At 42.4% G+C, this 26361-nt stretch overlaps 1 protein-coding gene across 5 annotated transcripts in view; it reads right to left on the reverse strand.

Moving 5' to 3' along the window:
* Positions 1 to 26361, reverse strand: part of Dlgap1 (DLG associated protein 1) — a 796987-nt gene that overhangs the window by 509773 nt on the left and 260853 nt on the right. For all 5 annotated transcript variants that reach the window (XM_040752844.1, XM_040752843.1, XM_040752842.1 and 2 more), the window contains exon 3: positions 13999 to 14118. The gene's annotated coding sequence lies outside the window, so the exon portion shown is untranslated. The remainder of the gene's footprint in view (positions 1 to 13998; positions 14119 to 26361) is intronic.

A 26361-nucleotide genomic window follows, 5' to 3' on the forward strand; every position in this document is an offset into this window, starting at 1 on the left:
GTACAGTTTAAATTGAGTTATGCCATTTGAACTGGTAATGGTTCCTCCCAAGAACTACAGGCTAGCTGACAAAAACCCCAGTACTAGGCGTGAGAAATCACCTTTTGGGTTGTTCATCAGGGCTCTCCAAGAGACTCCTAGAACAATATAAGTTATTACTGCTGTCCGTCGCTTCCTTCCGGAAGTTAAAGGTAAGTCCCTATTGCTGCAGATACCACTCCTTCATACACAGGACTCAGAGTATTTGAGCTGGATATGATGTGAAAGCCTCCTTCCAGGGGACTGATTTTCATCATCCAGACAGGTTCTATGCAAGGAAGAAGGGAGCTACCAAACAGTTGTACCCAGCTATGACGTCTACGAGCGGCAACAGTGACAAGCATTGCAAGATATCCCCAAAGGAGCAATAGTGGTACCCATATCCTGATTGTAAACAATAACTATGTCACTAACTGGGAGTTAAGATCCATCAACAGGAGATCATTCCTTAAACTGGAAATCTAGCGAGCTACTCGGGGCTTGCGAAGTCATGGATCTGAGAGGAAAACCTACTGCCACCCCTTTGCCAGACCAGCCTAATTCCTAAATGGAATTCTAAATGTTTATCCGTAAGCCAAGAGATAAGTGTACCTCTCACTCCTTATCAGAGAGAGAGCTTCTCTTCGTAGCAGATGAAGACCATTACAGAAAGCCCCAACTGTTCAAAAACAGAGAACAACTGACCATGGAGTGCCGGCCCTTGCATCTAGGCCCACGGAATATCAAAGAGGAGGTCACCACATTCCAACCTGACGAATGACATGCCTATGAAGCACAAGAAGCTTACTGAATACCAAATAGACTGAACCAAGAGAAAGAAGTCCCCATACCACATAATAATCAAAACACCAGGCATACAGAATAAAGAAAGAAAGCAAAGGAAAAAGGCCAAGTAACATGCAAAAGCAGACCTATCAGAATTTCACCAGAGTTCTCCATAGAAACTCTGAAAGCCAGAAGGTCCTGGATAGATATTCTACAAACACTAAGAGACCACAGATTCCAGCCCAGACTATTATACACAGCAAAACTCTCAATCACTATAGATGGAGAAAACAAGCTATTCCATGACAAAATCAGATTTAAACAATATATATCCACAAATCCAGTCCTACAGAAAGTTCTGGAAGAAAAACTCTAACCCAAGGAAATTAATTACACTCACAAAAACATAGGCAGTAGATAATCTCACTTTACCAAAATCCAGAAATATGGGAAAAACTCACACACAATACCACTCCCAAAAACAAATCCAAAACAAAAAAGAATGAACAATCAATGATCATTAATATCCCTCAATATCAATGGTCTTAACTCATTTATGAAAAGACACAGGCTAACAGAATGGAATGAAGACAGAATCAATCCTTCCGCTGCATACAAGAAACATACCTCACCTTCAAAGACAGACACTACCTCAAACTTAAGGGTTGGGAAAAGATTTTCCAATCAAATGGACCTAAGAAGCAAGCAGATATAGCTATCCTAATATTTAATAAATTAGAATTCAAACTAAAATTAATCAAAAGAGATAAAGAAGGTCATTTCATATTCATCATAGGAAAAATACATCAGAATGAAGTCTCAATTCTGAACATCTATGCCCCAAATACAAAGTAATATTTGTAAAAGAAATATTACTAAAACTTCAACCATACATTAAACCCACACACTTATAGTGGGAGAGTTCTACACTCCACTTTCACCACTGGACAGGATTATCAGACAGAAACTTAACAAAGAAACAAAGGAACTAATAGAAGTTATGACCCAATTGAGTTAAACAAACATCTATAGAACATTCCATCCAAACACAAAAGAATATAAATTCTTCTCAGTGCTACATGTAATCTTCTCTAAAATAGACCACATACTTGGCAATAAAGCAAACCTCAATAAATACAAAAAATTGGAATAACCCCTGTGTCTTATTGGACCACTCTGGTTTAAAATTAGGATTCAACAACAACACAAATTACAGAAAATTCACAAACAATACTCAATTTCATCACTCCTGGGTAAAACAAGAGATAAAGAAAGAAATCAAAGATTTCCTAGAATTCAGTGAAAATGAAAGTACAACATACCCAAACCTATGGGACAGTCTGAAAGCAGTACTAAGAGGAAAGTTCATAGTACAAAGTGCCCACATGAAGAAAGAAACTGGCGAATAGCCATACTTGAGAATTTATAGCACACCTGAAAGCTGTAGAATGAAAAGAAGCGAAGTCACCCAGGAGGAGTAGATGCCAGGAAATAATCAAATTGAGAGCTGAAATCAATAAAGTAGAAACAAAGAAAACAATACAAAGAATCAATGAAACAAAGAGTTGGTTCTTTAAGAAAATCAACAAGAAAGAAAAACCTTTATCCAAACTAACCAAAAGGCAGAAAGAGCATGCAAATTAACAAAATCAGGAATGAAAATGGGAACATAACAACAGACACTGGAGAAATCTGGAGAATCATCAGGTCACACTTTGAAAACCTGTACTCCACAAAATTCGAAAATTTAAAGGAAATGGAGGATATTCTAGACAGATATTGAGTACCAAATTAAATCAAGAACAGATAAACAATTCAAATAGACCTATAACCCCTAATGAAATAGAAGTAGTCATCAAAAATCTTCTAACCAAAAAAAGTCCAGGACTAGATGGTTTCAGTGCAGAATTCTATGAGAAATTCAAAGAATAGCTAATACCAATACTCTTCAAATTGTTCCACATAATAGAAGCAGAAGGATCATTGTCAGACTTTTTACGAGGCTACAATTACCTCGCAAATCACACAAAGACACAATAAGAAAGTGAACTACAGTCCAATCACTCTCATGAACAGAGATGTAAAAATACTCAAAACAATACTGGCCAATCAAATCCAAGAACACATCAGAAAAATCATACACTATGATCAAATAGGCTTCATCCCAGGAATGCAGGAATGATGGTTCAACATATGAAAATCCATCAATGTAATGCACCATATAAACAATCTGAAAAAGGAGAATTACATGATCATCTCACTGAAAAGGCTTTTGAAAAAATTGAACAACCCTTCATGATAAAGGTCTTGGAGAGATCAGGGATAACAGGAACATACGCATACGCAATAAAGACAATATACAGCAAGCTGACAGCCAACATCAAACTAAATGGAGAGAACCTCAACACAATTCCTCTAAATTCAGGAACAAGACAATGTTGCTCACTCTCTCCATATCTCTTCAATATTGTATTTGAAGTTCTAGTTAGAGCAATAAGACAACAAAAGGAAACCAAGGGGGTACAAATTGGAAAGGGAGAAGCAAAACTTTCACTATTTGCAGATGATATGATAGCTTACATAAGTGACCCTAAGAATTCTACCAGGGACCTCCTATAGCAGCTGATAAACACCTTCAGCAGGATACAAGATTAATTCAAAAAAATCAGTAGCCCTACTATATATAGACAATAAATGTGCTGAAAAAGAAATCAGACAAACATCACCCCTTACAATTGCCACAACAACATAAAATATCTTGGGGTAACTCTAACCAAACAGGTGAAAGAACTGTATTACAAGAACCTTGAGTCACTAAAAGAGAAATTAAATAAGATACCAGAAAATGGAAAGATCTCCCATGCTCTTGGATAGGTAGGATCAACAAAGTAATAATGGCAATCTTACCAAAAACAATCCACAGATTCAATGCAATCCCTATCAAAATCCCAGCACAATTCTTCACAGACCTTAAAAGAACAATGCTCAACTTTATATGGAAAAACAAAAGCCTCAGGATAGCCAAAACAACTCTGTAAAATAAAGGAACTTCAGGAGGCATCACCATCCCTGATTTGAAGCTCTACTACAGAGCTATAGTATTGTCACAAAATAGACCGGTAGACCAATGGAATAAAATTGAAGACCCTGATATTAACCCACACACCTATGGACACCTGATCTTTGACAAAGAAGCTAAAACTACACAACGGAAAAAGGAAAGCATCTTCAACAAATGGTGCTGGCATACCTGGATTCTGACATGTAGAAGACTACAGATAGATCCATGTCTATTGCTATGAACAAAACATAAGTTCAAATGGATCAAAGACCTCAACATACATCCACCAGCCACACCGAAACGCTTAGAAGAAAAAGTGGGAGGTACCCTTGAATGAATTGGTACAGGACACTGCTTCCTGAACATAACACCAGTAGCACAGACTCTGAGATCGGCAATTAATAAATGGTATCTCCTGAAACTGAGAAGCTTCCGTAAGGCAAAGGACACAGTCAACAAGGCAAAACATCAGCCCAAAGAATGGGAAAAGGTATTCACCAACCCCATATCTGACAGAGGGCCGATCTCCAAAACTTACAAACAACTCAAGAAGCTAGTCTCCAAAACACCAAATAATTCAATTAAAAAATGGAGCACAGAACTAAATAGAGAATTCTCCATAGAGGAGTATAAAATGGCTGATAGACACTTAAGAAAGTGCTCAACATCCTTAGCCATGTGGGAAATGTAAATCAAAACAACTCTGAGATACCATCTTACTCCTGTCAGAATGGCTAAACAGTTTATGCTGGAGAGGATGTAGAGAAAGGGGAACACTCCTCCACTGCTGGAGGGAGTGCCAACTCGTACAGCTACTTTGGAAATCAGTATGGTGGTTCCTCAGGAAAATGTGAATCAGTCTACCACAAGATCAAGCAATTACACTCTTAAGCATATACCCAAAAGGTGCACATTCATACAACAAGGACATCTGTTCAATTATGTTCATAGCAGCATTATTTTTTTTTCGTTAGTTTTTTTTTAATTTTAAATAGCTTGTTTTACATGTCAATCCCAGTTCCCTCTCCCTCCCCTCCTCCCGCACTCCCCTTCCACCCTCCCTCCCACCCTATTGCCACATACTTCCACATAGGGGATGTCTAGAGTCTATCATTTTACTCTTGGTAGGGTCAAGGCACTCCCCTAAGAGTCCAGGCTGAGAGAGCATCTCTCTTTGTGCTATAGGCACATGAAGACAGATTGTATACCAGGAATAGACACTGATCCACAGCTCAGAGCCCCATAGGTTGTCCAGGCCTTCTCACTGACACTCACATTTGGGGGTCCAGATCAGTCCCATTCTGGCCTCCCCACTGTCGGTCTGGGGTCCAAGAGCACTCCCCTGTTCAGATCAGCTGTCTCTGCTGGTTTTGCCAGCCCATTCTTTGCCAATTTGCTCATCATTCCTCTCTCTCTGTCACTGGGTTCCTTGGGTTCAGTTCAGTGCTTAGATGTGTGTTTGCCTCTGCTTCCATCAGTCCCAGGATGAAGGCTCCCGGATAGTTATAGACATCAAGTTCATTATCAGGAATGTGCATTCGAGGTGGTCCTTCCACTATTGCTTAGCTTGCCAATTGATGTTATACCTTTAGATCACTCGAGGTCACTCTGGTGCCTGATCTGTCTTCGATCCTATGATTCCCTCTTCCCCCTATTCTACCCCCACCCCCTCAACTTCCTGTTCCCCCATGACCAACTCCCTTCCTCTTTACCCCCTCTATTCTTCCCAGGTCCCACTACCCCCCCCCTCGCCCTGTTCCCCATCCATTCAGAGGATCTTGTCTCCATCCTCTTCTCTTGGGTACTATGTATATACATAGCAGCATTATTAGTAATAGCCAGAACTGGAAGGAACCTAGATGCCCCTCAACTGAATAGTGGACAGAGAAAACGTGGTACATTTTACCCAATGGAGTACTACTCAGGGGAATAAAAAACAATGGAATCTTGAAATTGGCAGGCAAATGGATGGCACTAGAAGAAACCATCCTGAGTGAGGTAACCTGGTCATAAAAAGACAAACATAGTATGTACTCACTCATTTATGGATTTTAGACATGGAGCAGGGGAGTGCCAGGTGAAAATGCCGCCACAAGAGGGTCCAGGAAACTGGGAGGACCTGAGAGAGACAGATATACATGGTACCCCGGAGAAGGGGAATGGGACAGGATCTCCCCAGCAGGTTTGGTGCATGGTGGGAGCAGAGGGGGAGCTGGGAGACAGAGTTGGGGAGAAGAGGAGGGGAGAGGAAGACATGGGGGAGGAGGAAGGCTGAGTCAGGGAAAGAATAGTGGAGAGCAGGATGAGAGATACCATCATAGAGGGAGCCATTATAGGCTTGAGATGAGATCTGGCACTAGTGAGATTTCCAGATATCTATAAGAATGATACCACCTGGCAATCTAAGCAATAATGGAGTGGCTACCTTAAATGCCCTTCCCCAATAATGAGGTTGATAACTACCTTATATACCATCCTAGAACCTTCATCCAGTAGCTGATGGAAGCAGAAGCAGACACCCACAGCTAAACACTGAGCCGAACTTCGAGAATCCAGTTGCAGAAAGGGAGGAGTGACGCGTAAAGGGGTCAAGACCAGGCTGGAGAAACCCAAGAAGTCAGACTAGGAAAGGGGTCTTGCCAGGGTAATGGATGCTTCCTAGGTGACAACATTAAAGGAAGGACCCTGCTGAAAACACACGTGTGCCACTGAAAATAGGCTGTATTAGTCAGTATGTGCGACACCTTTGTGGAAGGCAAAGCACCCAGTTCTTAAACACGGGTTCTTCTGCGGGCCTGGCTAGATCCACATCCCTAAGGAGCAAACCTGCAGGAGCAAACCCCAGGCCTTACACAGACATCCAGCACTGCAGCCAGAAATGAAACTGACTCTCACCCCGTGTCTAGTTCACTTTCTATGGCTTTGGTAAGCACCACGACCAAAATATCTTAGGGAGAAACAGGGCTTTATTTCAGCTTGCTGGTGACAACTCCATCATCAAGGGAACTCAAGGCAGGACCCTGGCTAGGGCAGGAACTGAAGCAGAGACCATGGAGGAGTGTGGCTTCCTGGCTTGCTTCCCCTGTCTCTGCTCAGCCAGCTTTCTTGTAAAATGCAGAACCACTTCCCTAGGCTTGACTCCCCCATATGAATCATAAATTGAAGGCTAGCCTTATGTATACAGGGAGTTCAAAGACAGCCAGGGCAGCACAGAAACTGTCTAAAAAGGTTTACAATTATTTGAAATGTCAGAGAGATGGACCCTGCAGATCGTAAAGTATTGTGCAAATTGTATGTTATTTGATTTTTCAGTCCCCAGATTACATTGGAAGTCTAAGAAATGCCAGTGCTTAAGTTAGTTATTTAGTATAGGAACACCATTGCTCCAAATTTAGCTTTCAATGAATATGGTCTGTTCAGGGGGAAATCCCTAGCATATGCTGAGGACACACAAACATGAAATGAAATTTTTTTCTGATTATCCTTGGCAAGCTGCCTCCAATGTATGCAACAAATGTGGTTCCTGTATATTCTCACATGTAAGCAAAGACCTAAAAGCATTGAGCTGCAACGAAGTCCATTGTATTTTACTTAAAAATTATCCAGTCGTATAACATAATGAATGCCTTTCTATATCATGAATAATTGGTATACTGTTATAGCTGATGTGGTGGGAAATACTGGGTTGTTTAAATCAATGACATTACCATTTATGCCACACACTATGTCTGTCATCTTTATATGGTCTATCTCTTTCATTCTATTTACTTATCATTTACTTCTCTGTGGATGATCTATATTTCTACCTATCAACTGCCTATCTGTCTGCTGTCTATCTACCATCTATCTTTACCCCATGAACCTTGAGGTATCCTCACCAGCGGGATTTTCATACTGATGTCAGAGACATGGCAGATATAACTCACAACAACCCACAATTAGATTTTACAATTATCTGAGTTGATCAATCTTTCCAGAGGGCACAGTGGTTTTCAGCTTCTAGATTATTTCTGACACAAAAAGGGACAGATGACTAAACAGTACGATATGATCTATCTTCAAGCAAATTCATAGAATACTGAAATTTAAAAAAAATCCCAGAAGGGTGAAATCCTGTGCTGAGGCCGAGACATTACACCAAAGCTTGATTGACTGTCCATTAAGCAGGCCACTTTGAATTTCTGATAACAAAATGTTGGGGTTAACCAGCATCAGAGCGACCATTCAGCCTCAAGAATATCAGAGACACAGAAACATGTTCCCTGTGAGCATGAATTTCCAGCAAACCAATCTTCTATTGCCCTAAATTTGATGTATTTTGCTTCTGGAGATGGAGCGGCATCTGGCAAATTGGTTATGAAAATGAACTTTTTTATTTTGAGAAATGAAAAGGAAACAACCCCGCATATACTGTAATCAGATCTAAACTCCAAGCATATGGACATTTGTTTAGGATGGTTCTCTGTGATTTGTAGAATCTCTAGGTTAGTTTCTTCCAAAGGTGTGGGTAGATTACAAGAGAGAATACAGGACAGGATTTGAAGACTTTATACTCAAAGATGAAGGAGTTGTCTGTTTTTTTGGGGGGGGGAGGAGTGGATGGAAGGGAATGTAGTGTCTCTGGAATTTGCTATGCAGCCTTGGCTGGCTTGAACTGCCTCCCAGGTGTTGAGACAGCACCTCGTTCCATGTCCCACTGAAGGAATGCCTCTCAAGGTAAAGGACATGGCTTCCTCCATATACTCACTAGTGGTGGGGATGGTCAGAAGCATCCCTTCCAGATGGAAAAGCATGTTGAGTTCTCCCTTTAGCCTTTGAAGACTCACAGGACAAAATTATAGATGCATTTTTATAAGTGTGTCATCTTTTAAAGTCTCAAGCAAAACCGTTCTCAGCCCCATGGAAGAGAACGAAACGTTAACTCACCCCTGACACCTTAGTTTGGGTTCACACAGCTCTGAGATCTGAATAGGCTGTTAGAACTATGTATGTTCAGCTCCAACCAAGTTCTGGATTTTTTAAAATATTATTCCTGGTTTTAAAAATAGCCTTACAAGTAAGAGTCATAATCACATTTATAATAGTAATAATAAAACACAGAACTCAGTTTACAGGTAAAGATATTTAAGTATGTAAAGCAGTTTTGGAATATTTTCTTAGAGTAGCTATGTGGTAAACGAAAAAGTTGGGTGTTGAACTCAGGTCTTTCTAAATCTTAAACCCGCCTTTTAAACTCTATTTCCAACTGTGTGTAGTTCATAGGTTGTCTTTCTTTCTTTCTTTCTTTCTTTCTTTCTTTCTTTCTTTCTTTCTTTCTTTCTTCCTTCCTTCCTTCCTTCCTTCCTTCCTTCCTTCCTTCCTTCCTTTCTTTCTTTCTTTCTTACTTCTTGAAACTGACCAGGTGGTACTGCATGAGTTCTGTACCCTGAGATTGAAGATGGGCACTGGAATGACTCTCAAGGTTTTTGTCCTAGGCAGATTTTCCTCCTCCTCCTCCTCCTCCTCCTTCCTTTACGAAGAAAAAAAATGCTCTCATTTGATGTGTTTTTCTGGCATGTGGTCTACGTACCATGTGTATCCCTAGCACCCACAGGGGCCAGAGGAGGGCATTGAATCCTCTGGAACTGGAGTTACCAGTGGTTGTGAGACGCTGTGTCAGTTCTGGGAACCAAACAGCAAGGGTCTTGGAAGAGATGTCAAAATGATTTTAATCACAGAGCTACTTCTCCAGCCCCTCTCCCCTTCTCTCTTAAAACAGTGTTCTCTCTCTCTCTCTCTCTCTCTCTCTCTCTCTGTTGTGTGCCTGTCTCTTTCTGTGTGTGTGTGTCTGTATGTATCTGTCATCTCTGTCTCTTTCTGTGTCAATGTATATGTGTGTTGTGTATCTGTCTCTCTCTCTCTCTGTGTATTTGTGTTTGTGTGTTTGTTTGCCTGATTCTCACACTCTGTGTGTATGTGTGTTTCTCTCTTTTTCTGTGTGTATGTGACTCTCTCTCTCTCTCTGTGTCTCTGTCTCTCTCTGTCTCTGTCTCTGTCTCTCTGTCTCTGTCTCTGTCTCTGTCTCTGTCTCTCTCTCTCTCTCTCTCTCTCTCTCTCTCTGTGTGTGTGTACACAGTTATGCACCCATGAAGAATTTCCCAGGAATCTGTGTCTCATCTCACCAGGAGTGTTGGGATTATAGACATGGGCTACTGCATCTAGCTTTGCATATGCTGTGGAGATTTGAACTCTGGCCCTCATGCTTATATAGCAAGTATTTCACCCACTGGGTCATCCCCCAGCACTGCCCTAAACTCTCCATTTTCTAATTGAGGAAATAAGTCTAGGACTCAGCCAGGTAAACACACCCTCGAAATAGCAAAACTGAAGTTAATATTATTACACTTTAATTAACATTTTAGCTTTAACACGAGGGATGCTACAAAACAAAATAACTTTTTCCACTGTTGAGATGAATTATGAAGTACATTTGTAAGGATGCATTTTCAAGGATTCATGCTCACCATCCGCTATGCTTAATTATGATAACACAGAACTGCAAACATTTTCAATTTTAACTGAAGTTATTTCCAATTAAATTATTGGGTGTGTTTTCAAGTTTAATACACAACAGAATATATGGGAGCAAATATATATGTGGGACCTCGGTTTTAAAATACATAGAATAAAATTAACACTGAGCTTTGAAAGCAGGCATTGAACACACTATCTGGAATAAATCAAAGAGTAAGCAGAGGACAGACAGTTATTTTAGCAAGCAAAGTGGAATAAATTTACCAATCATGGTCTGAGAAATGCAGATAAAGATGCTGACAGAAAACATGCGAGGCTGATGATGAGCAAGAAACCAGAAAGCGCTTTTGTCCTTGGCGTGAATAAACATTCAGACCATGCTGCAGCTGCAGAATCTAAACTCAAGGAGGACACGTTTACAAAGGGATTTATTAAATTGGTGTGATGATTTCCTGGTTTCACACACCCAGTGGCTCTTGCATAAAGTAAAAATGTACAATTTGTCTTGATAAAAATGACATTTCTCTCATTGCATTCAATCAGATGGCAAAAAGGCTTTTGTGAAGAGCTGTGCTTATTGAAGAGCGCAGAGCTAGGGACACCCGGCGGCTCATGCTCTGAATAGACAGAGCCCGGCCTCTATTAAGATGCCCTCTGTGTCGAGTGTCCCTTATAAGCGTGATTCCATGCACAGGAAATCTGTCTTTCTCTGCATAATATGCCACAGAGATTTCTTTCTAAGAAGTTATTTCTTGCTGAATCCATCATCTGTCTGTCCGTCCATCCATCCGTCCGTCCGTCCGTCCGTCCGTCCGTCCATCCATCCAATATTTATGAAACTCCAAAGTTTTTAATGTAGTAGGGGATAGAAAACATACCTGGGAAGTTAGTATTCAAAACTGTATGATATTAAGATCTGATTTCAGCACTGGGGCAATGGCTCAGAGGTCAAGAGAGTTTGCTGCTCTTGCAGGAGACCTGGGTTTGGTTCCCATCACCCACAGGACTGCTCACAACTGTCTGCAACTCCACTTCCAAGGGGGATCTGACACTCTCTTCTGGCCTCCATGGGCACTGCACCAACGCAGTGCAAAAACATGTCTTCAGGCACACAATCATACACATGAAATAAAGATAAATCAATTTGTTTTAGAAAAGCAATCTTGTGTATTTTCATTTTTGCATCAGTTTCTTGCTATGTAGCACTGGCTGGTGGCTTGGAACACTCTGTAGTCCAGTTTGGCTTTAAACTAGGAGACCCACCCGCCACTGCAACCCCAGTGCTGGGATTAAAGGCATGTACCATCACACTCAGCTATTAAATGTCATTCCATCCTGTTGGGGTGAGCCCCACAAAGCCCCATGAGGGCGGAGATAGGGAAATTTAGGACAGGTGAAGATAAAAGGAAGTGAAAGAGAAAATGAAACTCTCTTCTTCTCCTCTTTTTGGAAGCCTGCCATGCTTCTGACTCCCCATCTTGTGTGTAAGTTCTTTCTCTGGTAAATAAATATAATATGTTCCATATTGCATTGACCTCCCACGTCACCATCCCACGACTCAGATCCTGTCTGAGGCTAATACGACTCCCCAAAGTGTGAGCTGGTAAGAAGTCCGTTCTCTCTCTAACCCAAATCATTAGAGTGCCATCCCGGATCATCATCTCATTTTTTTAGAGCTGTTCTCCAAGTCATGTCTTAGGAAAAACAGGTCAGCATCCTCTCAGAGACTGCTAAAAATGCACATATGTGAGCTCATCCTACGGTGATCTATGCCTAACAACCACAGACCTACACAAGCAATTGGAAGCTTGATGAACCACAGACACTACTTTCTCGATTAGACCACAGGTGAGTAAAAGGAGACCGGCAGACGAGTTTTACATGAAGACAATGGAGCGGGGTATCTGAGACTACCATCGGAGCTAAAACCTAGTATAAGCAGAGGGTTCACTCTTGAAGACTCGGGAAACTACAGAGCTGAAATCCAGTGGGGAGGCAACTGTTAGCTCAGCAAGGAGGCAAGAGTTTGCCAAGTCTCAGAGTCTCTGGGTCATCCACTCCAGTTTCAGCTTGTGCTTAGCGTAAGATTCCCTCAGAGAGATGCCTCCCCACTGTTAGTGAAGTCTTACCAACTCTGGTCTGGTTCTGTCTCCTCTTTCGGCGTTTCTGCCTTGCCATCTGCTGCAACTTCCCCAGGCATCACCGCAACAGCTGAGATGTTTGCTACTGTCTGCTCATCATATATACTTAATGGCTGCTCCTTTCTAGACGCAACTTCTAGAGTGATTTTACAGATTGCAACAAAACCCGCTCACCTTTTATGCAGCTTTATTTTATCGTTTAACATCGCAATGTTAAAAAAAAAAAACAGAAAGGAGTGGGGGCGGGGGAGGGGCTGTGAGATGGCCCACTTACTGAGTGTGGTGGAAAGAGAGAGAAGCAACTCCTTCAAATTATCCTCTAAAGAGAGATGTTTGTGTGTAGACAGACAGAGAGAGAGAGAGAGAGAGAGAGAGAGAGAGAGAGAGAGAGAGAGAGGAATATACATGCCTGTACACTATCCTCAAATGGAACAATACCCAATAACTGTGAAAGTACTATCAAATGTTATCACATTATACTTTATAACTCTTTCCTAAAATGCTCACCACACTTGAAAAACAAACATATACACAAAAAAACACAGTATGCCGAGATGCATGCCTTCCTGTGAGCACAGATCCAATGGTAAACGCTCATTTTGAAACAGTTCATCTTGGCTCCATGACACTTAGAAAGGACTTTACCACATGAATCACACTTTCTTCTCCATTTGGGAGAACAATGACCAGTTTCGAAGTCAAGCAAAAGGGGGGTGTGACAGTCACTGACTGGCTGAATATTGACCTCTGGGCCACTTGCTACTGCAGCCACAGCTTTGGGGATGGGCATTTCCGCTCCTCACGGGATTTTCTTTGCCTTTATGTCAGTCTCCATCGGTAACTAGGTGTTCTGCCTGCTGCCTCAGGTGCTGCTAACACAGCCTGGAACTGTGGGGGAGCTCACGGCCTGGGCAGCAGACCCAGAGAGTGAGAAACCCTGCTAATGCCTGCCTTTCAGGGGGAACATCCCAGACTGCATCCACACTGCCATGGGGAGGCCTCTGAAGCTCCCATGTTGCCCGGGGCAGATTAGTTAGCCCGCCAGTGTTCTTATCCACGCCGAGTCACTCTCTATACTTCTGCTCCTGCACTTCTTTATATTTATCTGTGTAAGAGTTCCCTGATAAACTCTCGGGCCCTAGTGAGGTCTTTACACCCACGCCTTCAACGCCATCAATTTCTGCCATTCGACGCTTATCCTCACTTCCAGTATCTCAGCCCCTCTGAGACTCCTGAAAATCCCATTTGCCCGATGTTCTGATGTTCCAGATTGACATGCGGACCCCATCTTGGTCAAACTATACAGGTAACCAAGGAGTTAAGCAACAGACTTTTAAATTCAGCAGCAGCCTATTAAGAGCTCTGGAACTACAAGGTAGAAATACACGACACTACTGAAAGAGAAAAATTGCCCCACACGGTGCATCTTAAGAGGGCACTGTAGAAGGGCGTTTTATGAGGGGATGAGGCTTTCTTTACCTTTGAGGATCACTCTTCCATTTTTTCTCCCGTCCCACTCAGCAGGAGATCTAAGCTTCAGGTTGCTGCTGTTGCCGATATTGTGAAGTAGATGTCACTCCTGGTACGTGATGATCAACCCTGGAAGATAACAAATGCAATAATTAGACATGATGACTTCATTTGACACGGAAACACACTGAGGACTGGTCTCATTAAAAAATTATAATAATAATCGACACCAGCAGTCATTAAACCCAATAACGCGAGACGAAGAGCTGCATAGGAAATCTAGGTGCTTGGTTCCTGTGATGATATTTCTTATGCACCTCAGAAGATCAAATCAGCCAGAAAAGAATCATTTCACTATTATAAACAGGTCCGATATTCTACCAAATGCTTGTCTATAACTATCGCTTATACTCTCTTTTAAAAAAGTAATAAAGGAAGCGGAAAAGGAGGCGACTCTGTGGGTAAGGGCACGTTCTGCTCTTGTAGAGGACCTGACTTCAGCTCCCAGCAACCCCCAAATCTGAAGGCTCATAGCCATCCGTAACGTAGCTCCAGGGATCTGATGCCCCTCGCCTCTGTAGACACCTGCACTCATGCGCACAGATGCCCCCCCAAAAACAAATAGTTGGAAATCATAAATATAAATCTTCTAAAAAGTAACAAAGTACAAACATCAAACACACGATTTTGTAAGGTACAGCACATGCATAAGCTTGCAGTCATTTCCTGGCAACTCCATCTTTTTTTCCCCCACACCACAACTAACCAATTATGGTTAAAAAGGAGTAAAAACTGTCATTGTTCCTAATGATGTGGTCCCTTTGACCTCACAGCAGGGTCAAACATGACATACTCTTTTCTCAAGTGTGCATCCATGGGCTTGGGGACACAATGGTTACCGATGATGCTTTCCTTACAATGTGACCAAACAGAAATTATATCTGGGTCACCTCATGGAAGGGAGGTTGCCTTAGATCACATCACATGCCCCGTGGAGCCGTGATTCTCCTCTCTAGCAGGGTCACAGGAGGGAGGGTGCACCGCACAAGTGACCTGATGTCTCAAAGTGCTGGGGACACTGACATCTGCTCCTGCTGTTTCTTGTTGTTTAAGGCAAAAAATAGCTTCTGTGTGCCTTGGTAGCACCTAAAAATATTTTCAGAAGAGAAAGGGAAAAGTTAACTTAGGCAATGTATAGAAATGTGATCGGATTCACAACTGAGATTAGAAATGTGACTATGGTTTTAGTCTAATTACTCTAAGAGATGCAACACGCTTCAGAACAGGGGTTCAGGTTCATGGAGGTGATCTGTTTTGGTCACATTCTCGGAGTTGTCAAAAGCAAAACTACACATCCCAGGGCTTCTGCCTTGGAGTCCAGCTCCCCAGCAACGTGTGGCTGTTGTTTCCAGAATGAACACGGGTGAGTCAAAAGATCAAAAACGGGTGACATCACTTTATTGTTATTCTGAGGCTGGCAAAGCTGACAGCTGTTGGAAGACTGTTGACAGTGGAATACAGGATCAATAGTAACACAACCAGCGTATTTAGACAGCACTTAACAAAGCACCCTGGAAATAGCATAATAAATCATGTATATTGCATTTCCTCATCCTAGAGAAGACAAAGTGAGATTCCATTGTCAGTTACAATTTAAAGACCTGAAGCCTTGATTTATAAACTATTATCGTGCTTAGTGTTCTCAATGTTCCAGTAAATCAAAGTCTGAGGAGAATGCCTCCCCATATATGTGAGGATTAAATTATTTAAAAGATAATGAGTGAATTCTGATTTTTTTAAAAACAGAGAGCTTGACCACTTATCTATCCATGAATATTTATTGAGACTTTGTTTTTGTACTAGAGTCTAAATATTCAACTAGATAGTGCTGTCCATTTAAAATGTGGAGAAATGATGCAATTTTTAAAAAAGGTACCAGAATAAGAACAAAAAAGTAGGTTTTATTACAAATAGATCATTGTAAAAGTTATACATTTATTAGGTAAACATCAACTTAAACAGTAAAGGGATCCTAAGTGCTTACTCATGTAGGATGTAGCGGGCCCCAAACATAACTGGTTATCATTGTTACCCATAAATCTTCTTAAATATGCAAATTATAGAACTGTGGAATTTCCCCTTATATGATGATGATGGTGATACCCAGCTGGATTCGAACTCCTGGGCTCAAACATCCTCTGTGTCAGTCCTTTAGGTAACTGGAGCTGCAGGCACATGCCACCACGCCTAGGTGCATCCTTGGTGCGTGGCGTCTTGCCTTGTCAGTGAACTTGAAGTAGTGGCCACACCCTTTGGGTGTGGTTTCAGGTGCAGATTTGACCCCTCTAAGGTAGAGGGGCTGTGGTGTGTGCTCTCTTGGGTTGCGGAGAGCATCAGAAGGGCTCACTACACCTTGGTCTTTGAAAGTACTCCTGGTTACTCACGCGGCCACCAGGCACCGCCACCAAGACATGAGGCTGGTCCTTCCCCATCTTCATGACAGAGATGAGGAAAGATATCCCCCGAGGGATGGCTTGCTCCAGTCATTTGCTTCTCGGTGATAGAACCCAGCCTTGAATGCAGAACTGTTTTTCTGGTATTCTCACCTTTCTGGTATTCTCGCCTTTTCCCTACCCCATGAGGCCCTATTTCCTTGCCCCCCAACCCTCATTTATTTATTTGCTTTGGTCAAGTAGCAATATTTAGCCTCTATATATTAGAAAAAGAAGAGCGAATGAGCAACTATATAGGTACTCAAGTGCTAAAAGACCACCTAGATTTTCCCACTGATATCTATATCGACTTTACACACAAGTAGGTGCTGGAATTTTATTTTTTTCCCTTTTTAATTTAAATTAGAAGCAATCTCTATTTTATATATCAATCCCAGTTCCCTGCCCTTCCATCCTCCCATGCCTTCCATTGACTCCCCCAACACACTCCATCCACTCCTTAGGTAGAGTGAGGCCTTCTAGGGGGGAATCATCAAAGTCTGTCACATTTTGGAGCAGGACCTAGCCTTCCCCCAGTGTGTCCAGGCTGAGAGAGTCTCCCTTTATGGGAAATGGGCTCCCAAAGTCCATTTATACTCTAGGGATAAATACTGGTTCCACTGTCGAGACCCCATAGACTGCCCAGTGCTCCTAACTGACACCCACACTGGGTCCTATATTGATTCCCCAGCTATCAGACTGGGGTCCATGAGCTCCCCCTTGTTCAGGTCAGTTGTTTCTGTGGGTTTCCCCAGCATGGTCTTGACCCCTTTGCTCATCCCTCCTCCCTCTCCACAGCCTGGTGGTGCATGCCGGTAGGATTTGCTGAAGGAGGCAGAGATACTGGAATTTTAATGTTTCTTGTTAGATTTAATGATTCCCTTTGCATTACTACATTTTTCTAGTTATATCTAGTTTGGGGGATGTTTGCCAAGCCCCCTTCTCTTGGGTCTGGCCAATACTTGTAATTCCCCTGTCATCAGGGACACCATCTGCCGGTTGTTTAGGCATTCCGTCCTTGCTCCTGGCCACTGTCGACTGGACCAGGAAGAGTGGCTCACCCAAGGAGGACAAAAACACGGTGGCCACAGTAGGATTGGTGGCATAACCCTGTAACACAAGCACTGGTAAGGCTGAGACAGGATAGGGAACACATTTAAGGGTAGCCTGGACTTTTATCTGGGAACTCACTCAAAAGACCAAACAGGATAAAAAAAAAAAGCAAAACAACAACAACAACAAAAAACTAAAGCCTATCCTCAAGAAAGTATGCAAGCCACAAACAGTCATAGCCTTGGTCAGATTTAAAAAGTGATGGGCAGGGTGTTGTCACCTTGTCTCCTACCGGCGGAGACTCCAAATACTGGTGAACTGTGGAGAAAGAATGAAGAAGACTGGGAGTCTACTGAAGAAATCCCTGCAATCATTTCTCTCCCACTTCTTCTTCGTTTCCTTTTCCTGTGGTTACCCTGAGCTGAAATTATCTTTGGGGTATTTCTGCAACAAAAATCTATTAAACTCTCTCAAAATTAATTTTCTGGATTACTTACTCAGTGGAATTTGTTCCTTAACACACTGGTGTCAGAGTTTAAACTAATATATACCCCACACCACTCATTGCATGGGAGTTACTCTATATAAGCCAGGCAATTCCAGTTTTTAAAAGAGGTTGTTTAAGAATATTGCCTGAGGGTATGGGAAGGGAAATAAATGCAAACTGCATATGCATTAGATTTTACAGGATGCAGATATTTTAGTGAAAGGCAGAAGCTTCTTCAGTCTCACTCTGTCTTCTACAAGACCTCTCACTTGTCGGAGTAACGAGGTCTCTTGGGATTTCAGGACTCTTCTTCGCAGAAGACCTGTTGACCAATCCCTAGGCAAGCACAGACTCTCGCCCTCCATTCACACATAATCGCTCACCTATGCCATTCCACAAAGTCGTATTATCCTATCCCAGGCACTATCAGACCGTGGAAACACACCAGGACACCTTTCGCTTTAGTGGAGGCGAGTAAGCAGGGAAGAAATCACAAAAATGATAACGTGGGAAATTGGGGTGTCAATGCCTAGTCGACTTGTCATGGCCATGGTGGGGTATTTGACTCTGGAATGTAGGAGATGGGTTTGTAACACAATTACCACAGGAAACTGGCAATATTCTTACTTTTCACTTACCAAAGGTGATTCTATAGAGAGGTAAATAACCAATGTAAAGTATCATATTTGGTGCGTACAGGGGCTCAATGAATCTTAATTTCTTTATTCTAGGCATTTATTTAATATTTTGTTGGCTGCACTATAAGATCGAGCTCATCCATGAAGAAACTTCTACAATACGTAATAAAAAGCTCTATTTTACACTTTCTCTTTTTAAAATATAAACAAGATACTCTTCTGGTAGATTAGTAACAGGGCTTCAATAAGCCATGGTTGTATTTTCACTTTGGACAAGAGGTGAACAAAAATCTAAAGAAAAATAAAAGAAATTAGCCTAGGAATCTGAAAAGTCTCCGAGCTTCTGTTAAATCTTATTCATTCCCATCTGTCTTTAAATACATGCCTCGTTTATTTGCTATTCTCTGATTTACACATGTATCATTTAACAATGATCAATAGCCCTTTATGATATTGATACTGAATGTGTAAACTATGGGGCAGACAAACATTCGAACCACGGATCTAACAACAGCGCCAAGAACACAGCTGCCTCAGATCACAGCCTCTAGCAGCCCTGAGAAGAATTCTTTGAAAGACTACAACCCTTTGCTGTAAAAAAGCTGTGAAGTTTCATGAAGTCCCAGTTGTTAATCACTGTCCTTCATTCCTGGGCAACTGGAATACTTCTAGATAAGTCCTGTTCCATACCTGTACTGACTTCTAGCGGTCTCTCCTCATAACTGTCCCGATCATTGGATACCTTCTCTCTCTGTTTGTTTTCATTTAAGTATCTCTTTTATAGAATCACAGCATCCTCATATCTTGGAAATCTTACATTTTATCTGAAAATTTCACTTGCATTTTGCAATAAAGCCCACAAAAATTAGGTTTGCCTGAAGATATATTAAATTATCTATTTGCCTGGTGGTTCCCTCTACCCCAGCCTGCCCCTCCAGGAACAACAAAAAGTTCAGATACGGTCTGTGTTTTATGAATTCTCGTGTCTGAGGCAGGGTTAGCTCATGTAATAGAGAAAAAAAAAAACCACATTGCTAAGTGATTCCTCAACTGTGGATAAGGAACATCAAGGTGAGGCTGGCTCCCGGGAAGTGTATCCTGTGGTTTAAAAGGCTCACACTTCATTTAATGCAAACAAGTGCCCCGTGGGGGGAAACTTCAAGGGGACTCGACTGCACAAGGGAGCAGGGATGGGCATTCGCTACCGGTTGTCGGTAGCTGTTCCTCCCCGCCTTTCACGCTGTAGGACAGGGCATCCGACGGGCATCGGATGGAGGTGAGTGGGATTCCTCAGGTGAAGCTGAATAAGCGTTGTTGTATTTATGATAAGCACGGAAGCTGCTAGCCCAAAGGGTCCTGCTCTCACTGGAGATGAGAACTCCCTCCAAATCAGGAAGAAAGCAGCGGCGTTCGGACAGTCAAACCCGCCATACTTTCTTCCTATTTCCTATCCTATACTTTTCTTGTTTTATCCAAATCACAGATCGAAGACGATGACTTCAGGGAGCAAAGGGAAGGAAAAGTATGCGTGGTGTTCTTTTTTTTTTTTCTTGCAGTCTGTCTGCTCCCCAGTAGCTGCTAGGATGTGTACACATTTGGGAGTGACACGAGGACAGATGGGAGGGTCTACGCTGCATTTCCACTGCTCTGGCAAGAACAAAACGCACCTACATGGTCCATGAGATCAAAATGTGGGCAGACTTAACGTACTTAGGTGTTATACATGCACTGCACGGTACAAAGGCAAACGGGAGAATCCAAGCCAATAGTTTATGCTGTTGACTTTTGTTTTCAATGAGAATGACATGCAACGATACTTTGCCAACATGATCTATCAAGAGAGTTGGCAGAAGACAGGACATGGTTTGTATGTTAGTGCTGTTAGTGACCCCTTCTACCCGCTTTCTGAACAAAGGGACTGCATCTTCATTTAGCCCTGGACCCTGCAAGTTACAGGTACCTAAATACTCACCTTGCTGTGAGGAACTGGTAGCTAGTGCTTCGTGGTATTAACTCGGAGCTTCGGTATTTATTAAATATGGGGTTTTGGAAATGGTCCGTCTCTGTCTGTAATTCCAGTGCAACTTACAAACTAAACCAGGTTAGTTAGTGTTCTCCTTATCAGTGTCTTCCCCTGGTTTACCAAGTGACCACTGGGACATCAGACCAAATTTCCTAATTTGAAACAACAACCCCCTTCAGAAGTCCCCCAGCTAATTCCTAATTTAGCTTAAATCTTCCTTTTAAAACCCCCAGTGCCTTCAAGGTGACGTATTCACAAGAGACAGGCAGTGATAAAAAGAAATCCCCCCTAACTAGTGAATGATGGAGACACCTGATGACCTCAAGGGATAGTCAACTTTTAAAAAAGCCCTGACTCATCAGATCGCGCACATCAAAGGGATGTGCTGTTCCCCACAGCGGCCAAATCTCAGTAAAAGGCTTCAGAGAATTAGTTAGACGTAAAGCACTTTGATGTGCAAAGATATTTTTGCGTGTGTCTACGTGTGCACTCTGTGCGCCTATGCAAGCATGTTTGCATGGGCATGGGCATACATGAGTGTGGGGTGCAGGTGAACTTGTGTAGCCATGCACATGGAGGCCAGCGGCTGACAGGACTCTCTGCCTCACTTACTGAGTCAGGGTCTCCCAGCCGAACAGAAAGGCAGGCTTTTTATGGATAGCAACCTAGCCAGCTTGCTGGGGGGAGTTCCTTTTATCTCCAACCCCCCCCATTTGCTGTGATTACAGGCAGGCTGCCACGCCCACTGGGCATTTACATGGTGATAAGGACATGAAGTCCAGTCCTCATGCTTGCAAGGTCAGCGTTTTGCTCACCAAGTCACTGCCCTAGTTGGAAATTACATTTTAAAGGGCGGAGGTGGGTGGGAACCGTTTATCCATTGCCATTGAGAAGCCTTTCTGTGTCAATCTAATTTCAGGGGCAGGAGGATGCCTCTTTCCCAACCACAAACATGTTTTAAAAACAAAACAAACGAAGTTATGCACATTCAAGCATATCTCAAAATTTCCCACTAATTGAAAATGGCCCCTCCACCATCTGGCATATGGGCTTATTTCCTGTCTCATGAAGGTAGTACGGTTATATAGACTCCCCTAAAGTTAATAAAAAAATCACTAGACTCTCAGGAGATCTATCTATCTATCTATCTATCTATCTATCTATCTATCTATCTATCTATCTATCTATCTATCATCTATCATCTGTCTATCGGTCTATCTGTCTATCTGTCTATCTGTCTATCTATGTATCTATCTATGTATCTGTCTGTGGCACCTGCTGTGCGGCCTGCATCCGAGAATGTAGCGAGGTAGTCCGGATAGATGACACAGACATCAGTCGGTTGCTTTAAGAAAAACTTTATGCTTCCCAAGTCAGCTTAGGAGGAGATTCCAAGTCCGCTTAAGGAGAGAAGTCTCTGGAGAAGTCTCTCCAAGAAAAAGGAGCTTCCCTTTTTAAGGACTTCGGTCATCCATCTACATACAATTCTTTCCAGACTTCTCACCCTCCTGGCTGGTGGTTTAATCTCTGGCCCCAGAATCGGGGAGACACAGTAGGGGAACAGGAAGAGGCATCTAGCCATAGGGGGTGTGAAAGTCATGGTGTTTCAGTGAGCAAGCCCTTATCTGAGCCCTATCAAGAGCTTTAAAGCACTGAATTATTTTCAGTAAACATTACACAGCTGCCTGCTCCCAGGCCTAAGGGGAAGTGGGTTTCTGCTCAAGGTCTGGTGTCCCCACAATTCACCCCTTTTTATTTTTAAATGAGGCACTCCTGGCTTAGGTCAAGTCTTTGGGATGGGTCAGATGGAAGGATTTGATTACAGGAAAATGGCAGCCACCCACTCCCCTACTAGCTAGGGTCCGAGGGGCTGTTGGTGTTTTCCCTCCAGGAAGTGAGAAGCCTATTTGGGTCCCAGAACGGTGCATCAGGCATGTTGACCCCGACTCTGCTCCCTAGGAATGCTCGCCATGATAAAAATGATCCAAACATTGCCAAACTCAGGTAAGGGAAGTATGGGCACTGGTGAGGAAAACCTCCCACCGTTTTGATGCCAGTTAGTCACTGCAGCTCCCCGTTCATCGCCTTTATAGCACTAATAAATACATTGGGAGTGGCTGCTGCCAACAAGAGAGTCTGAGTTTCCCCCTCCTAAAAGGGGACTCTCTGCTTTATGAAAAATATTTAATATCTCCATGATTAAACCATCAGTTGAAGGGTGGATTGGATTAAATGTCTAGGCCTTCGCCTAATACAAGGTCAAGAAAGAAAAGGGGAACCTAAGAAGTTGTCCTCAGTTGGAAGGTGGATTGGATTAAATTTCCAGGCCCTTGTCTAAAGGGACCATTCTCAATGGGAGAATGGATTAAGATGGGTAAATTAAAAAAATTGGTAACAGTTAATAAATGAGGTATTAGTATTCAATAAATAAAAAGGCAAAGGTATATAAAATAAAAAAAAATGTTTGGTTACATTTATATGGGGTAGGTTATTGAATTTTGTGAGTCATCTCTAAAAATTTTTGGCAAAAGCCTGGCCTTTCCACTTTGCATCTACAGAATTACAAGGAGTGGGTATGGCTGTAGCCCCTGAGTGTAGCTCAAAACTTCTCTAATGAAGAAATGATGAGGGACATACAGGACTTTTTCAACCTTTTGTTTTAATTCAAAGATTGACTGGAGTTGTTCTGTTAAAGAAGTTTCAGTTCAACAAACTAATCATAACCTAGGCAAAAGGAGAGATATGTATGCATGGTCTGTGTGTATGGACGTGGCCACGTCAGTATGTTTGAAGTGTGAAATGTAAATGCGTGAATGTTGACAAAAGCAACTGTTCTAACTGCCTTGGATATGATTAAAGGGATACTTAAATCCCTTCAAACAGTTAAAAACTACCTAAATCGATTTAGATATAGATTCTGACATAATGAAAGTTAAACAACTATTACTCAGGTCAAATGGAAACATCCATACACTAGACAGTAGAGAAGACCCTAATTTGGGGTCGAGGGCATGTTTGTGTTTTCTTACAGGAAAAGAATAAAGCTTCAGTAGCTGTCACAACATTTGGTGAGATGCATGGAGCAGAGAAAACTGGACCTGAGACCGTGGGAGCCTGCTCAAGCCAGTTTGAGATCTCCTAAGTCGGTGTTCCTGAACCTTGATGTCATCAAATCTACAGCCCGAGAAAGAAATAAAACAGTCAGTTCGAGATTTCCAGTTTCTCATCAGGCTTGCTACATCAACCTCCTGGACCCGTGAGTTTTCATCCCAAAGCCAACAAAACTGGAAGATTAGCAGCTAGCCTTTGATACACTTTAAAACAACAGAGTTCATTTTGCCAGCTTTTCCCTTTGGGGGAAAAAGGACCCATTTAAAACATTTGGACATTGGTATGGACTGTGATGAGTGACAAAAGCCACTTTTCAGTATTTGAACAGGACATGGTCACTTGAAATATCAGACTTGGTAGTTCCTGTTTCTGGAATCACACCTATGCCAGTGTGTTTTTCTGGAGAAATGTGGTTTGTCCTGGTGCGACAAAAAGACTTTGACTCGGGTTACATGTTCGGCTGATACTACTGACATTAAATCGACAGACTACATCACCACAGGTACAAATTGGTACTCTGTAAATAGTGCACAAGCCTCTTGTTCATATTTTTTATAATGCTACATGTGTAACATCAATGATTGTACCTAATGTATCTGTGCAAGTACACTATCTAATGCTTTCCTAAGTAGATCTTAAAATGATTGTAAACTTTATCACTGTTTTAACCGTCAAATTGTAACTATAAATCACCCTTGTAGCAAAGAAAGACTGGTGGTAAAATGCTAAGGCCCAGATCGGGGGATGGGCAGGTGACAGAGAGGAGCTATGTCAGTGGGGGTCCTAGGAATGGTAACAGTGGCAGTAGGCATTCTGGCTTCATGCTGAGTTCAAAGTGCCTTAGCCCATGGCAATCCCGATAGCCATAAAGCCTTATTACAAATGATTTTAAAGTTGGGGTCTCTCTATCAACAGACAACCTGTGGGGAAAACCCCCTCCCACCTAAGACAGGGGTTCAAGGTACCCCAAAGACGGGCCAGGGAGGGTGACCCTACTTGACCTAAGCCAGGAGTGCCTCATTTAAAAATAAAAAGGGGTGAATTGTGGGGACACCAGACCTTGAGCAGAAACCCACTTCCCCTTAGGCCTGGGAGCAGGCAGCTGTGAGATAATGTTTACTGAAAACAATTCAGTGCTATAAAGCTCTTGATAGGGCTCAGATAAGGGCTCTCACTGAAACACCATGACTTTGACACCCCCTATGGCTAGATGCTTCTTCCTGTTCCCCTACTGTGTCTCCCCCCCCCCATTCTGGGGCCAGAGATTAAAACACCAGCCAGGAGGGTGAGAAGTCTGGAAAGAATTGTATGTAGATGGATGACAGAAGTCCTTAAAAAGGGGAAGTGTTTTTTCTTGGAGAGACTTCTCCTGAGACTTCTCTCCTAAGCAGACTTGAGTTCTCCTCCTAAGCTGACTTGGGAAGCATAAAGTTTTCTTAAAGCAACCGAACGGTCTCTGTGTCATCTACCCCGACCACCTCGCTACATTCTCGGATGCAGGCTGCACAGCAGGTGCGACATCTGTCTGTGTGTGTGTGTATGTATGTATGTATGTATGTATGTATGTATGTATGTATCTATCTATCTATCTATCTATCCATCCATATATATCTATCTATATCTCCAAGCAGACAAGCCCCATCACTGACTGTTCATTCACCGACTGCTCCACACATCTTTGAACATGCCTTCTTCAGATGAGCTTGGCACACACAATAAGGATGGCTACGGTATGAAACATTTGCAATGTGCCAGACGTTGCCTACAACATAGTGCGGTGGTGGTGACCTGGAGTTCCGGATCCCCCTGAGGTGGTAGCTGTTATTACCACTGACATTTCACAGGAGTCAGGGTGTCACAGACGGTAAGAAACTGGCCAACTTGCCGCAGAGAGAGGACGTCTCAATTTCACTGCTCGGTATTTGTCTCAAGGCAGATGTTACAACTTATTCTTCGTGAATCATTCCTGCCCACCTATCCAGTACCTTTACATCCACTCAGCTACGGGGCTTACAAAACTTACTGCATCCCAGGTGCTTTAAGTGAATTACTTCAATCAGGTGTTACTATCATCATCCCATGTTACAGATGCCAAAACAGAGGCACAAGGATATCACAAAAAAAAAAAAACAATTCATAATCCTTTGTGCCATTATTGCCTTTCATTGTTTCAGGTTTGGTTTTCCTTTATTCTTAAAGATCAATTTTCCATGCCAAAATATAGGAGAGCCTTATTAGTTTTTGAATCAAGATGGTGACTAGTTCAAGTTCCAGAGCCAAATTTTCAGCTGCCAGAGAGAGCAGAGTCTTATTTTTAAGCCGGCGTGGGCCAGCTGGCAATGCTGGCCCTGTGACCACCAACTGTAACTCCACTCCCAGCTAGCCATGTGTCCTGAACTCCCACAGCTAATCACTGGTGAATCAGTGAGTTGAGCACTTTAGAATATGGGTTGGAGTTTACTGCTCATCAATATAATCTGTTCAAGTTGAAGAGAGCTGGTAGGAACGATCTTATTTTACATATCAATCCCAGTTCCCTCTAATTTAAATAAAAAGGAAAAAAAGAAA

The sequence above is a fragment of the Mesocricetus auratus genome, unplaced genomic scaffold (assembly GCF_017639785.1).
Source record: "Mesocricetus auratus isolate SY011 unplaced genomic scaffold, BCM_Maur_2.0 Super-Scaffold_100010, whole genome shotgun sequence".
Taxonomy (NCBI): Eukaryota; Metazoa; Chordata; class Mammalia; order Rodentia; family Cricetidae; genus Mesocricetus; species Mesocricetus auratus.